Source organism: Malaclemys terrapin, chromosome 2 (assembly GCF_027887155.1).
Source record: "Malaclemys terrapin pileata isolate rMalTer1 chromosome 2, rMalTer1.hap1, whole genome shotgun sequence".
NCBI lineage: Eukaryota > Metazoa > Chordata > Testudines > Emydidae > Malaclemys > Malaclemys terrapin.
In genome coordinates, this window is record NC_071506.1 from 212,778,797 (window position 1) to 212,794,514 (window position 15,718).

Sequence of the window (15,718 nt, forward strand, 5' to 3'; positions counted from 1 at the left end):
TTATCGGAGATGGAAAATGTTAGGTCATTATAAGTCTATCTTCATGACAATACAGGACTGTTCCCTGCCATCCATTGTCTAGTGGTTGTCCAGTCCAGTTTTATGTCCCAATAATAATAATAAAATAATAATCATAAGAAGAAATAAAAATCCTATACAAGTCACTTAAGAGCTTCCTATGTTCAATGTCCTATTCAGAAAAAGAATCAGCGGACATGTGTTACATAAGAATGGCCATACTGGGTCAGACCAAAGGTCCATCTAGCCCCGTATCCTGTCTTCCAACAGTGGCCAATGCCAGGTGCCCCAGAGGGAATGAACAGAACAGGTAAAATCATCAAGTGATCCATCCCCTGTCACCCATTCCCGGCTTCTGGCAAACAGAGGCTAGGGACACCATCACTGCCCATCCTGGCTAATAGCCATTGATGGACCTCTCCTCCATGAACTTATCTAGTTCTTTTTTGAACCCTGTTCTAGTCTTGACCTTCACAACATAGAATCATAGAATATCAGGGTTGGAAGAGGTCATCTAGTCCAACCCCCTGCTCAAAGCAGGACCAATTCCCAACTAAATTATCCCAGCCAGGGTTTTGTCAAGCTGGGTCTTAAAAACCTCCAAGGAAGGAGACTCCACCACTTCCCTAGGTAACGCATTCCAGTGCTTCACCACCCTCCTAGTGAAATAGTGCAAAGAGTTCCACAGGCTGACTGTGCGTTGTGTGAAAAAAAGACTTCCTTTTGTTTGTTTTTAACCTGGTGCCCATTAATTTCATTTGGTGACCCCTAGTTCTTGTGTTATGAGAAGGAGTAAATAACACTTCCTTATTATTCCATGTTATTTTATTTCCACTTTCAGGGATTCGCCCGTCATAGAAACATGTGTAAATGGCACTTTGCATTTAAAGGTTAAACACCCCCAGAAGTGTCTAACCTCTGTGACAGTGTACCCCATAAGGCTTTATAGAGAGGGGGTGCTTATAAATGTATGTATGACATAACTGGAATATGTTTTGTGCTGCCTGTGCCATTTAATATATCTCGGTAAAGGTTATGGTCTACTATATCTATTCATCCTATTTGGACACATATATCATTTTCTACTTGAGGTTAAGAATATGGGCTGTATGCTTGCTTGGTTTCTAAGTAAGCTTTGGGAGGCATTTGGTCAGCTTCTTTAGGAAGGAATTCGCCAGATTAAGTACCTGATCAGGAAACACTTGGAGAACAATGAATCTTGGAATGCTCCAATCCACATAAGAAGTCTTCCTGGAGACATGCAAGATACCATGTGGACAATGGCTTTGGCCTGTAAAGACTGAGTCGTGCAGGGACATGTGACTTGCCCAGGTGACTCCAGAACTCCATCTTGGAGCTGGACTTTGCATAGGAGGGGGGTCTCCACCCACAAGAGCGAGTCTCTTTAAACCCGTGGGAGACCCCTCCATTTTGTCTTCAGCTGGCTAAAGAAGGAGCCTCTCCACCCCCCCAGGATTCTTGAAGGAAACTGGAACAAAGGACAGTAACTATAGGGGTTGTGAGTGATTGCTGGACCCAGGCTAAAAGGAGATTAGCCTGAAAAAGGGAGCATTCTGGAACTGGTGAGATTATCTGTGTTCAGTTTGATTAGACATAGATTTGCGCATTTTATTTTATTTTGCTTGGTGACTTACTTTGTTCTGTCTGTTACTACTTGGAACCACTTAAATCCTATTTTCTGTATTTAATAAAATCACTTTTCGTTTAGTAATTTACTCAGAGTATGTATTAATACTTGGGGGAGCAAACAACTGTGCATATCTCTCTATCAGTGTTATAGAGGGCGAACAATTTATGAGTTTACTCTGCATAAGCTTTATGCAGGCTAAGACGGATTTATCTGGGTTTAGACCCCATTGGGAGTTGGGCATCTGAGTGCTAAAGACAAGCACACTTCTGTGAGCTGTTTTCAGGTAAACTTGCAGCTTGGGGGCAAGTGATTCAGAGCCTGGGTCTGTGTTGGAGCAGACAGGAGTGTCTGGCTCAGCAAGACAGGGTGCTGGAGTCCTGAGCTGGCAGGGAAAACAGGAGCAGAGGTAGTCTTTGCACATCAGGCGGCAGTTCCCAAGGGAGTTTCTGTGATCCAACCCGTCACAACCCCCCCTTGCCGCGCACACCCAAATTTAAAAATGAATGTTAATTTTCTCTATAGAACTGGTTGTCGTTTTCCTTCTGCTGTTTACTGATGCTGTCCTACTAACTCATGAGAAAGCCAGTGGTTTGATTTCTCAGTATCATCTTTCAGTGAGGGGTTGAATTGAAAGGGGAAAAAAAAGGTGATGGTACTATTCTAAGCTTTTCCCACAATATAAGTTCTGCCCATGTGAGCAGAGCCAATGGTGGTGATCACAGTAGATTGGGCTGATGTTTAAAATAGCATTATGTGCTACCATCTGAGCTCCTCTGGACTCCTAGAGCTTGGCTCCCCCTCCTGCAGGCTTCAATATGCCCATTGGCTTTGCTGGGTTCCTTTCTGATTGGAGGGGGGGGGGGAAAGTGGTGGCATCTACCAAATGCCACCCTTTGTGGCAGTTAAAATGAGATGTCGCTCATAGTATATTGTGCAGATCTGTGATTCCTCCTCCTTTGTTACTGGAGCAATGAAATAGTTAGCACTGTTGACATTTATATGATCATTTGGGGCACCTGACTTAATATTTAACAGAGATGAACAGGGCAGTGCACACCTCTCACAGCTACTGTTGCGGGCTCTCTGTAGATTCATCTGTGTCTCTTTATTCCTAAAATTCAATCCCCCCTTTTAATTTTTTTTAATGAAAGCTGAGATTTTAAAGAAAAAGACAGCAACTTCAGACAAGTATTGGTCTGCCATACTGTGTACCAGCCCAATCTGAGGCCTGCTTTCAGGCAGCTTCCAAATAAAAACAAGGGCTTTAGCTGACGGGCACTGCCTCTGCTATCCAGGAGCTCTTCTTTCACAACAACACTGAAGCTGTTCTGAGATCACACTATTGTTGTTAGTAAGGAGCCACCATAACAATGCTAACTTTCTGTCCTAGAGGAATGAGTCTTTCCTTTTCAGAGCTCCCAGCCCACCAGATCTGGAAGTACAAAAACCCAACAAACAAACAACAAAAACAAACAACACTGGTGTAAGATGAAAACTCATGCCTACAGCAGTCCTGTAAACAAGACAAATTACAAATACAGGTCCAATCCTTCACATGACTTTCCCTTCTTGAGAAACTGATTGTTTTCATTTAGGATTCCATTGCACGAGTATTATCATTGTGTTTCAAGAACCTGATTTGGTGGACTCAGTTTTGATAGCAGTAAGTTTTAGGTGCCACAGAAATAGATACTACCAAATTAGTAGTGCTGCTTTGTTCTCTATCCTTTAGTTTTCACATCAGGGGACACAATTTTTCTCCATTTCATGCATCACAGCAACAAATCCCACTGTGTTCTCAGTTTTGATGTCTATCATCTAAGCATCTCCAGGGTGCTCTGCATTTTTTACAACGAGGCAAAGTGTTTTTTTTAATTATATCAAAGCAATTAGCCCATCAGGGAATAAGTTTCCTAAGCATGGTATAGAATTTTAGCTGTGTGACTCCAATTCAACAGGAACTAGATGGCTATATCCCCATTCCACATTTTGAAACTCTCCCCATAGGTGTCAGTCTGCCATACTTAACTAGCAAGTTTTCCTCCAGCAAACATATATTCTAAAAATCAGTTCCAATAAAAGGACAAACACATCTAGGAAACAATTTTCACCGTTTATTCTGGCAGTGTGATAATTTCTTAATCCTCTGTGACTCTTCTTTTTGTTTTGCATCCCTTGCAGTGAAGAGCAAAACTGAGAAGCACACGGAAACCATCTAAGCTGGGCTATATTTTCTTACCTGGAGATAACATCAGAAACAAAATAATTGAATGCTGCAGCTTGATCCATCACCCTTTTATTGCAGCACAGCCAAAATAAAAGAGGGGGCCTATTTACCCTATTTTCAGAATTAATCTTTCAAGAGAAGGACGGGTGTCACTACAGAATATCAGTCAACACCCCCACCTACATTTGCCAGTTATTGTAGCTCTTCTTAAAGAGAACAGTGATTAGAAAAATAGTACATAAATAAACCCTTCCAATATGTAACTGTGTTTGCTAAATTAGAACAACCAGTACAAATATAATCAAGTTCCAAAGTTGAGGGCACTTCCTTGAGACTGTCCGGCAAGCAGGTTCCTCCCATTTAAACTAGAAGAGGACTGATAGATCCTGTGCCTCAAATGCTGAGGTATAACATGGAGAAGTGTGCCAATTTCTCAGGTACTCAGGTGGAATGTGGTTCCAGAGGTATTGAGGGGCAACAGGTCGGTTTAAATTTTCTGCATTCATTTTTTGTTATGTTGGGAAATGTTCTTTTTTCACAAAGAAATTGTTGGCAGTGTCAAAAGGTTCCATTTTGTACAAAAATTTGGTAACATTTTCAATAAAAAAAAGGTTTGAATAATGTTATTGAAATGATCGTTGACATTTTTCATTGACCAAAAAAATGTGGTTTTCGTTAAACAAAAATTTTCAATAATTTTTTTGGGGGAAAACGTGATAACTTTTTTTTTTTAATTTTCACAAAAACACCCAGTGGCTTTCTCCTGAAGAAGCAGACCAGTTGCTGAAAACAGATGGGTGAGGATGGGTTTAATGAGGTTGGCAGCCAGAGGGCTAGCAGAGATTTAAGAAAATGGAGAGAGCTTATGTTGAAGGAGAGAGCTGTATTTATAATGGAGCATAGCCAGATCACATGTTGTAAGGAGTGCGGATGGGGGTGAGGTGGTCCTCAGGATGAATATACTCATTGTACATCAGTGCAATTTACTGAGGATGAGATATTTGTCCGAAGCGTTAAACCACACTCTTAAAAATATATAATATAAATTAATTTTCATTTTTTCTTGATGTGACATTGTGGAATCTGTGAAGCATGGAGGTCCATCAGCAAACACATTGAGTAAATAATTAACAACATACTTTGCTCTTCAACCATCTGCCTGACTGTATTAAAGTTCAACCAGAATAGGGCAATCTGTTACATCAGGAAAAACTGATTTCTACTAATATCAACCAGGAATACTTGATTTGTGCTTTGGTAATTATCTAGCAATTTATGCTATAAACAAGTCCAATGATTCTTTGGGGAAAATGACACTGGTTTGTGTAGTATGAACGGATGTTTATCATGCAAAGTCAAGATAAAAAAAAAACAAATCTTAAATTACAGATTTCATGATCAGAAAAATTGAATGTTTGCTCCAACAGAGAAGATGCTGTGGATGGCAAGTCTACATTTGCAGAACTGACTATTGAGAGCCGTTAGCAGAAGGTCCCTGTTTTCAGTTGCATGGGTGCTCTCTATCTTCTGAAAATCAGTTTCCTTCAAAGGGTTTCAGATAGGTCACCCACAAATTAACGTGCCTAAAATCACTAGTCAATTGAAAATTTAGTCTGAGAGACCATGGATGACAGTGAATATTAATTAGGTTTGATTGTCAGGCTTGCAAATTACTGCTCTCTTGCTGGAAAAACAAAATATAATTGAATATTATAATGCTCCTGGCTCCTCTTGCAACTAATTACTTCTAGAATGAAAGATAAGCTTCTTGCTTTACAAGGAAGATTCTTGAATTACATGACAGAGGCCATGCAGATTCAGGTAGACATTGCAAATTATAATAAACACACAGTCCTTTTAAAAACATATACACTCTACATAGAGCATATGCACCTCCATATAGAGAAAGAAAGCACTTGTGGTGAACAGCAATATTCTGAATTTCCTGAATCATCTAATTTTTTTTTTTAAATCCTATTACTATGAAATTAAGTGAAACCTTTTGGCAATGAAAACCGTGCTAAGAAAGACAAATCATTAGCCTCACAAGTTATTTATTACACTATATATGTTTGTCTTTCACCAGCTATTCTCCCTAGTTTATAAATCTAAACCCCCCATAATTCATATATGTACAATTAGTTAAATGTGTTTTCAGGTGTTTTACATAGCATACATCTGACAGGCTCTTCTAATATCTTAGGGTATGTCTACACTACGAAATTAGGTCGATATTATAGAAGTCAATTTTTATAAATCGATTTTATTCAGTCGATTGTGTATGTCCCCACTAAGCGCATTAAGTCGGCGGAGTGGCTAGCATCAACTCACAGAGCGGTGCACTGTAGGAAGCTATCCCACAGTTCCCACAGCCTCCGCTGCCCATTGGAATTCTGGGTTAAGCTCCCAATGCCTGATGGGGCAAAAACATTGTCGCAGGTGGTTTTGGGTACATGTCGTCACTCTCCCTCTCCCTCCCTCCATGAAAGCAACTGCAGACAATCATTTCACGCTTTTTTGCCTGGGTTCCTGGGAGGAAAAGTGTTCAGCATCCACCACTTGTTGAATCAAGGAAGATTTTGTTACCACCCTTACACATCAAGCTGGATCTGATGAAGAACTTTGTCAAGGCCATTGACAAAACACAAGCAGCTTTCAAGTACCTCCGTGGAAAATTTCCAAGGTTAAGTGAAGCTAAGATAAAGGAAGGTGTCTTTGTTGGTCCTCAGATTCGTGAACTTCTTCGAGATGATGCATTTGACCATGCACTGCATGGCAAGGAAAAGACGGCATGGAAAGCCTTCCAGTTAGTGGCAATAAATTTTCTCGGAAACAACAAGGCAGACAACTACAGATTGTTGGTGGAAAACCTCCTCAAGGCATACAAAAGCCTTGGTTGCAACATGTCACTAAAGATACATTTTTTGCACTCTCATCTAGATTTTTTTCCACCGAACTGCGGAGCAGTGAGCGACGAGCACGGCGAGCGATTTCACCAGGACATTGAAACAATGGAGAAACGCTATCAGGGCAAATGGAGCCCATCAATGCTTGCAGACTATTGCTGGACAGTGACAAGAGATGCTCCATTTAATGAATACAAGAGACAAGCCAAGAAGCGCCGAGTAGACACTGAATAGGACTAAACTATGTACAGAATAGTTTTTTGCCTTTTGTTTCATAATAAATTTTATTTATAGAACCCTTTTGCTGATTTTTAAAGTGTTACATAAACAGGACAGGTGAAATATTATCATGTAAAGCAACCATAAACACATGAAAAGACCTAGGTTTACAATTTATGATTAAAACTCTACTATCTACACAATATACATAGACATAAAATGTAAAAACTTAAATATCTTAGAAACAGTAGCCAATCAGTTGTTTTAATTGTCATATTTGAATTCAGCACATCAAAATACATAATAAATAGCACATTTCATCTCTGAAGCAGACGACTTCTCAAAAATTGTAGACCAGTGTAATAAGCTGAACATGAACTCCCACTGTGACTCTGTGGCCAAAAGAGCAAATGCAATCCTGGGATGCATAAACAGGGGAATCTGGAGGAGTAGAGAGATTACCTCTGTATTTGGCACTGGTGTAACCACTGCTGGAAAATGGTCCCTTCTGGCCTTAGAAATTTATGTATGTATCTAAGTCAGACATTACAGAAATTACTATGGACTAAATTCACCCCATGTATAAGTAATTAGAGTTATAGTCAGGGTGGAATTTTCCCTTTTATACTTAGAATCAGATCCTCAGCTGATGTAAATTTGCATTGCTCCTTTGAAGTCCTGGCTAATCCTGTCAATAGCCTTCACTTCTCTTGAGATACACATGCACCCAATCTGTTTCCCCACTCTCATTAAATTAACATGGAAGCCTTTTTATAATGTAACAATATATTGTCAGCTAGGTTGATAGATGAGTTGACTGTGCAAAGTTAACTTTGGTATCTGTCCAATGTCAGACAAGTCATTAATGGGACAGTCTTTGTACTGAGTAAACTCCTATTCCCAACAAACACAACCTACAGTGCCTAAACTGATGCCAGAATGAGTATTTCTCATCAGTCTGACATGATTTGCCATCAGGACTCCATTTCTGTTTTACATTTTAAGGGCTTAAAACATCCAAACAATACAGTGTAAGTCTGGGATTTTCAGAGGAGCCTAATGGAGCTAGGAGACTGAATCACAGAATACCTGGGTACACCTTAAAATATTTAAATATACAGCTATGAATTATATATTTTAAAATAATTTCTTCCTGTATTTGCCTGTAGGACTCAAATTCAGGTTTCCATGCTTTCCCTGCAAGCGTTGATGAGACATTTAAATCTGGGTGCAGCATTTAGCCTCTTGAACCACTTCAGGTGTCACTTGATCTTGCAGGACTGGAGTCTTTATTAGCAGGTAGCAAAAACTTTTCAGATTGCTTTTTAATGTATCTGTTTGCAATGTTAAAGCTCTGTATGCAGTAACAATTTAAGAACTTAATCAATTCGTTATATATTTTAAAGCATCAGAATACACTTTTATGCCCTGCTGTTGATCAAACTTGAGTTAAATCTATACTTAAACTAGGGATGCATTTGGCCCATTTATTTAATGCATTCTTTCAAGTGTAAAAATGTCTTATGAATACAAATCATAAGATCATGTTGTTCTTTGTGTTTATGGAAATATTCTTGTACTGATCTGTTTGCAAGGTCATAGATATCCATTCCTCTTTAGAATATACTGTTTCCGTGTCCCTCATCCACTAAGTTAGATATCAGAGCTTTATATGGCCTATGTGTTGTGTTGTTTTAATTTGGCTTTATTTTATTCATGCATATTAAATGTTATTGATCATATTCTGACAAGTGCTGTGCAAACAGATATCATTACTCAGTGTTAACATTTAGCAAAGGTGGTATCTGGATCCTGATTTACAAGGAAAGCTCAGTCCCCCAGAGGAGAAAAGATACACTATTTTTCCGGGAGATGAACAAACTTAAAGGGCCCGTTAGTAAGCCATCAAGTTATGCTAAAGAAAAATTGGTGTGTAAGAATAGCTTTCACAGAAATATGAGCCATTTGTTTCAATTGCAAGAGAGAGATGGGAGGGGCTGCAGGTACATAAAAACCTTTTCAAGAACTGACAGGGAAAAAATCTCACATACTTTTTATAATTTCTTTGTGCTTCCAAGATGGAAGGTGGCCAGGGGCAACACAATGCAGAGGATGGTTCTCCCTCCTAAAATTGTCTACACAGATTCCCCACTCTTGCAATTCCTCTTGAATTTACCCAATTGTCATTCTGTCAAGATTCATAGACTTTAAACCAAGAAGGGACATTGCGATAAACTATACAGTCCCTAGAATTTCATCCTTAATTCCAATATCACCCCCCATAATGTGTGATTAATATCATATTTTTAAGATAGACATATAATCTTGATGTACAGATTTCAGTTGATGGAGAATCCCCCATGTCCCTTGGTAAGTTGTTCTAATGTTTAATTATCCTCAGGGGTAAAAATATGTGCCTGGTTTCCAGTCTAAATTTGTCCAATTTCAACTTCTGGCCACTGGATCTTATGTCTTCAACTGCTAAATTAAAGAGCTCTCTGGTACCGGATATCTTCTCTGTGTAGGTACTTGCAGACTATGATCAAATCACTTCTTAATCTTCTTTTCAATAATGTAGCATAATAGATTGAACTCCTTAAGGGCTAGCTACATTAGCTGTCTTCATATCAACCACAGCACTGGCAGTATGGTTGCTGCAACTAGCTAGCAGTCTTTAAATGACTTTACAGCAGTGAGTCCAGCTGCTACCATTTCTACTAAATATATATATTTAAAGGGGTGAATAATTAATTTTAATTTCTGCCCTGCTTCCTCTTTCTCAACTTCTTGGAAATCATTTATCCCATCTTCCTCCTGGCATGGTATCCCATTCCTCCAGAATAACAAAGAAGGACTTAGACCTATAACATGCTACATTGCCAGTAGTCAGTAGTTGTAGTAAATTGTTCAGTCTATGAACACTTATGGACATCAGTTGAAATAGTCCGAATGAGCAGTACCAGGAATTGAATAAAACATCCCAGGAATTGAATATCACGTATAGATGTCAAGGTCAGTCTCACAACTGAAATTCTTCATTGACTGAATCCAGAAAATCTTAAGGTGACTATGAACTTCATCCAACAGCAATATTTTTGCTGCTATAATGAGATCAAAGGAGAGGCAGCTCATCTGCTTTTGTCTCTCACTCTTTTACAAGAAAGAAATATTCTATTGATAGCTATTGAAGGTGGTATTTTCCTCCAGCTGTTTCAGTTGGACTCAGTTACTGAGTAAATATTACATGCTATGTTTGTATAAAATGCATAATCACACATACCTTCAGTGAAAATACATATGCATGTATTCAGTGAAAATGCCTTGTCTGAAGCAATCTTTACTGGTTATTATCATTACTTATTTGTATTGAATTAATGCCCAGAGAGCCAGTCAGGGACTGGTGCCTCCCTTTGGCTGGCATTTTGCACACAAGACAAAAAATAGTCCCTGCCCCAAAAGTGTTTCAGTCTAAGGCTCCAATCCTTATACATGTGCTTAACTTCACTCACTGTGAGTGGTTTTCTTAACTGCAATGGAGTTCTCTGCAGTGCAAACATTTAAGCACATACAAAGATCTTTGCAGGATCAGGACCTAAGTACTCCACAGTGGTGATGAAAAGCTTTCCCTGAGAATTGTATCTTTGCCCTGGTCTGTACTACAGGGTTCGGTCGAATTTAGCTGCGTTAGGTCGATTTTATAATGAATGCATCTACACAAGCAACTCTGTTCCGTCGACCTAAAGGGCTCCTAAAATCGACTTCTGTACTCCTACCCGACGAGGGGAGTAGCACTAAAATCGACCTTGCTGGGTCCAATTTGCGGTAGTGCGGACGCAAATCGACATTATTGGCCTCAAGGAGCTAGCCCAGAGTGCTCCAATGTCACCACGCTGGACAGCACTTTCAACTCCGATGCACTAGCCAGGTACACAGGAAAAGCCCCGGGAACTTTTGAATTTCATTTCCTGTTTGGTCAGCGTGGCGAGCTTAGCAGCACAGGTGGCCATGCAGTCCCCCCAGAATTGCAAACGAGCTCCAGCCTGGGGCGAACAGGAGAAACTGGATCTGACTGCTGTATGGGGAGAAGAATCTCTGCAGGCAGAACTCCGATCAAAAAGTAGAAATGCTAATATATATACCAAAATCGCAAAGGGCATGATGGACAGAGGCTACAACAGGGACACACAGCAGTGCCGCGTGAAAGTCAAGGAGCTCAGGCAAGCCTACCAAAAGACAAAGGAGGCAAATGGTCACTCTGGGTCAGAGTCCCATACATGCCGCTTCTATGATCAGCTGCATGGCATTCTAGGGGGGGACCCTACCACTACTCCACCACTGTCCATGGACACCTGCAAGGGGGGAGTCTCATGCAACATGGAGGAGGATTTTGTGAATGAGGAGGAGGAGAATGCGCAGCAGGCAAGCAGTGAATCCATTCTCCCCAGCAGCCAGGACCTTTTCCTCGCCCTGGAGCCAATACCCTCCCAAGGTGGGATCCCCGACCCTGAAGGCGGAGAAGGCCCCTCTGGTGAGTGCACATTTGGAACTACAGTACAGGATTTAAAAGCAATAGTGTTTAATGTTTGATTTTCCCTGAAGACTTGGGATGCATTTGTGGCCAGTACAGCTACTGGAAAAGTCTGTTAACGTGTCCGGGGATGGAGCGGGAATCCTCCAGGGACATATCCATGAAGCTCTCCTGGAGGTACTGTGAAAGCCTTTGCCGAAGGTTTCTGGTGTGGGCTGCCTTATTTTGTCTTCCACGGTAGGACACTTTACCACGCCAGTAGCAAGTGGTCTGGAATCATTGCAGAACAAAGCATGGCAGTGAATGGTCCTGGGTTTTGGTCGCATTCAAGCAACATTCGGTCTCTATCTTTCTGTGTTAGCCTTAGGAGAGTGATATCATTCATGGTCACCTGGTTCAAATAGGGGAATTTTTGTAAGGGAACTGTAAAAGGACCCCATTCAGCGGGGCTGTTTGCGCTTGGCTAAAAGGAATCATCCTTGAGAATAGCTACGCAAGGGGGGGAGGGGTGAAGGGATCATCACAATTAGCCACACAGAGGGGTGGGGAGAGGTGTGTGCTGCATATCCACCTGAAAACCACAGCCCCTCCTTTTAAATGGCAAACCCAACCAGCATTGCTTGCTATGGGAAAGGAGGGCACTGCAGTTTGAAAACATTCCCACATGTTATCAAGGCCTTAGAAGCCAAGCCCATGTACCCTTTGGCTTACCATGGCTGCCTGGAAACCAAATTCTGTTGCCCAGCCGTGTGTGATGTGTCACCATACCGGCAGGCGCTCAATATAAAAGGCAAAATGTGACCTTGTACCTAAAGCACATGTGCTGTCTGCTGTGAATTGCTTGATTCACTGTGAAAGAGTGGCCGGGGTGGCCAATCTTTCTTGATGTAGTGGGAATCTCTTGCACGACTATTCCATTCACAGAGAAAACAGCAGTACTTTGTGTATCCAGTCTGCAGACCAAGCAAGAGAGCAACAACCTTCAAATCACCACAAAACTGCCACTGATGTTGATCATAGTTTATGCACCTCAAAAGTTGTTTCATGTTGTCATAGATTTCCTTCATATGGACTGCATGACCAACTCGAATTGATAGCAAAACATTGCCATTATGCAGTAAAACAGCTTTAAGACTCGTCTTCGATGAATCAATGAACAGTCTCCACTCATCTGGATCGTGAACGATGTTGAGGGCTGCCATCACACCATCGATGTTGTTGCAGGCTACAAGATCACCTTCCATGAAGAAGAATGGGACAAGATCCTTTTGATGGTCACGGAACATGGAAACCCTAACATCACCTGCCAGGAGATTCCACTGCTGTAGTCTGGAGCCCAACAGCTGTGCCTTACTCTTGGGTAGTTCACCTTGTGTTATGAGGTGTGGTTCAGAGGAGGAGGATGGGAGAAAATGTGGGTCCTGTGACACTGATGGTTCAGGACCAGAAGTTTCATCCTCTCCCTCTTCCTCGTCTGACTCAAGTGAGAATGATTCTGGTGCATCAGGAACCGGCAGTCCTTCTCCGTGGGGTACTGGGCGTATAGCTGATGGAATGTTTGGATAATGCACAGTCCACTTTTTCTTCTTTGACACACCTTTCCCAACTGGAGGCACCATGCAGAAGTAACAATTGCTGGTATGATCTGTTGGCTCTCTCCAAATCATTGGCACTGCAAAAGGCATAGATTTCCTTTTCCTGTTCAACCACTGGTGAAGATTTGTTGCACAAGTGTTGCAGCATATGTGTGGGGCCCACCTCTTGTCCTGATCTCCAATTTTGCAGCCAAACTAAAGGTGATAGGCTTTCTTAACCATAGTGGTTATACTGCGCTTTTGTGATGCAAAAGTCACTTCACCACAAACATAGCAGAAGTTACCTGCACTGTTCACACAAGTACGAGGCATCTCTGCCCACTTTGACTAAACAGAAATGTGTCCCTTTGCAAAATCAAACACTGACAAATAAGAGAGCACGACACTGTATGATTTCTAGAGCTGATATAGGGCAATTTGTTCAGCAGAGTAATGTAAGCTTCGTTATGATTGCATCATCCATGACTTCTAGGAATAACATGATGCAATTCATATCATGTATGACGCAATACCAGCTTCAGATTGCATCATTCATTGTTTTGCCTAAAAAGCAAGTACTGTCCAAACCCAGTCATAGATTTATTCATAGATCCAGTCAAAGATGTATTTTAGTCATTTCTGGTTTAAATTGAGATCCCTTCTCTTTATAACTCACTTATCCTCCGCCATTTCCAAGTCAAGGGTCGTATATACTGACCCAATAGCATATCTTGAAAACTAGAGCCAATCAACAATTTTAAGCATCATTTTCATTCTCAGTGACCCAGAATTAGTAAAGTTTGACTACATTTATTTCAGACGCATTTTGGCTATAGAGCAGTGTTATCCACCATCAACCTCAAATCTTTTTCAGTCACTGCTTCCCAGAATAGAGTCCCCCATCCTGCAAGTATGGCTTACATGCTTTGTTTCCAGATGTATATGTTTAGCGGTATTAAAACACGTTTGCTTGCACCCAGCTTACTGACTTGCTAGATGTGATTTAAAAAAAAAAATCAATACAAAATATTTTTAAAGGTTCTCTATTCGAGCTGGGTGAACAATTCACAAACATAGTCAATGAATAACTTATGCGATGAATTTTGTGTACTTCTCTGAATTCAAGATTAGACAAATAATGTTTTGTTGTTCACCCACTTCAGAGGCATTCGGTCAGACAGTCGGACTCTGAGCTATCGTTTTGTGGCCAGATGCAGGTCATCCACCAAACTGCTATTCTTTCTTATTATATTCTACTATTTCTATTTTGGTGAAGTAGTAATCAGGAAGATCCTATTTCTCTGTTCATTATTCACATAGCATCAAGTAATAGGAGAAAAATAAAAATTAGAAAGGATAATTCAACAGTAGACAAATGCTTCTTTAATTAGGCCTTGTATTCAAGTAACCTCCCAACCTAGAAGCCTGTTATGACAGTTTTTGCCTGTGTACGCAGGAATATATTGAGAGGATTATGAAGCAATATGCTAATGGGCAGGGTGAAGCAGTTAAAAAAAGTATAATCATTGCTAATAATTACAAGAAAAAACAAACGGCGTTTAATAAATGATCCTCATGCATAATAACAGAAAGAATCAGGATGTTTTAAGATAATCTTGTTTGAATGTCTTATCAGAAGGTGAAATATATTTAAATAAATTATCTATAGTTAAATCCTCCAGGAAGAAGAATGGGCCAAATTTAGAGCAACAGAACCATACATGAGTGAGCCAGGAAGAGTTCTTCAGCATTTCTCCCCACAGGAGCACAGAATGGGAGGCTGTGGGAGTGCTGGATGGGCATGGGAAGTAAATCAGTGTTGCAGAAGGGAAAGCTGTGGCAGATATAGGCCGAGAACAGCAGGCCAATAGGCTATAGCAACAGCAGTCCAGCTACTCAGGTTCTTCACCACCAGCTTCTGAGTTTCGGGGTGGAGGGAGAATGGAGGATGCTATCCCCCAAACCCTCACTCTGAACTATCTCCTGTGTACGCCTGGCTGGCACAAGGGGATTAGGATTTCACTCTACCTCAGCAGTAAATTTCAGTTGGATGAGAATGGCATTAAGAAAACAAACTATGCCAGAAAAAGCCATGAACTCATTATAATGAACTAGCAATTCTGAACTGAAGCAGGCACAATAAACCCTCTGTGTTAGTTCATAAATAGCAAAACAAAAAAGAAATCTGAAATGCTTGAAGCTCAGCTGTTTTGTGGCATCTGCCTACAGTATTTCAATACATTTTTACTAATCACCTCAAACCCCACAGTTCAGACTATAATGCTTTTTCAATTTAAAACTAATCTTTCCAAAATTCCCTCTGTAGCTTAACAAAAAATTGTGACTGGTTAGTGAAAGCAGGAATCCTGTATTTAAGAGATAAATCAGGGGCTATCATTGTACTTTCAAGCCTTAAGTGTTAAACTTGAAAATTAAGTATTTTTGCTGTTAAGTAATCATAGAATCATAAGACTGGAAGGGACCTCAAGAGGTCATCTAGTCCAGTCCCCTGCACTCATGGCAGGACTAAGTATTATCTAGACTATCTCTGACAGGTGTTTGTCTAACCTGCTCTTAAAAATCTTCAATTATGGA